The sequence below is a fragment of the Dermacentor silvarum genome, chromosome 7, assembly GCF_013339745.2.
Source record: "Dermacentor silvarum isolate Dsil-2018 chromosome 7, BIME_Dsil_1.4, whole genome shotgun sequence".
NCBI classification, from domain to species: Eukaryota; Metazoa; Arthropoda; class Arachnida; order Ixodida; family Ixodidae; genus Dermacentor; species Dermacentor silvarum.
Window position 1 is genome coordinate 68,535,480 of NC_051160.1, and position 680 is coordinate 68,536,159.

The window sequence follows — 680 nt, forward strand, 5'->3', positions numbered from 1 at the left end:
GTCATCATCAAACCCCCCCCCCTCCCCCCCCCTCGACAACACTCAGACAGCGGTCGAAGGTACGAGAAAAGAGTAGAAGCCTCCCAAGCTTTGGCCATGCTACGAGATCACGACACCGATAAGAATGTTCGAGAACGCCTGTGGAAGCTATATAACCGCCGTGCGAGAATCGTTTAGTGGAAATCCGGGAATTCAGGAATTTAGGAGTTCAGTCCGCACCGGTGAAGTGATGTAACGTGAAGACCGAGCGTCTACGGAAGAAGGGGATTCCCCGGCAAGGTAGTCGACGAGTTCATCGAGCGTCTGCATTTCCGGAACAAGTTCTTCGAGATTTGCTCGAGCTACGCCGAGATCGTCTGACTCCAAGACCAACCAGCACGGTGAATACGATTGGACACTTAGTGTTCCTATTTATTTTGTACTTTACGTGTTGGACTCTTAGAGCTTGTCGTTAATTATCTTCTTGTGTTTGTTAATACCCATCTGATTTGTATTGTGTTGTGTCTAGCCTAAGAGTGCAAGTGTGTGTGTCACTGCCTTGAGTGAAGAATATATTTTGTTGTGTTTTGACAACTCTGGGCTCTGACTCGGTCTTTGGACAGCAACTGGCGTTCGCTGGCGCACCAGAGGGCCCATTCTTAATTGTCCTTGCTTTCGTGGAATTATTTTCGGAAGCTGCT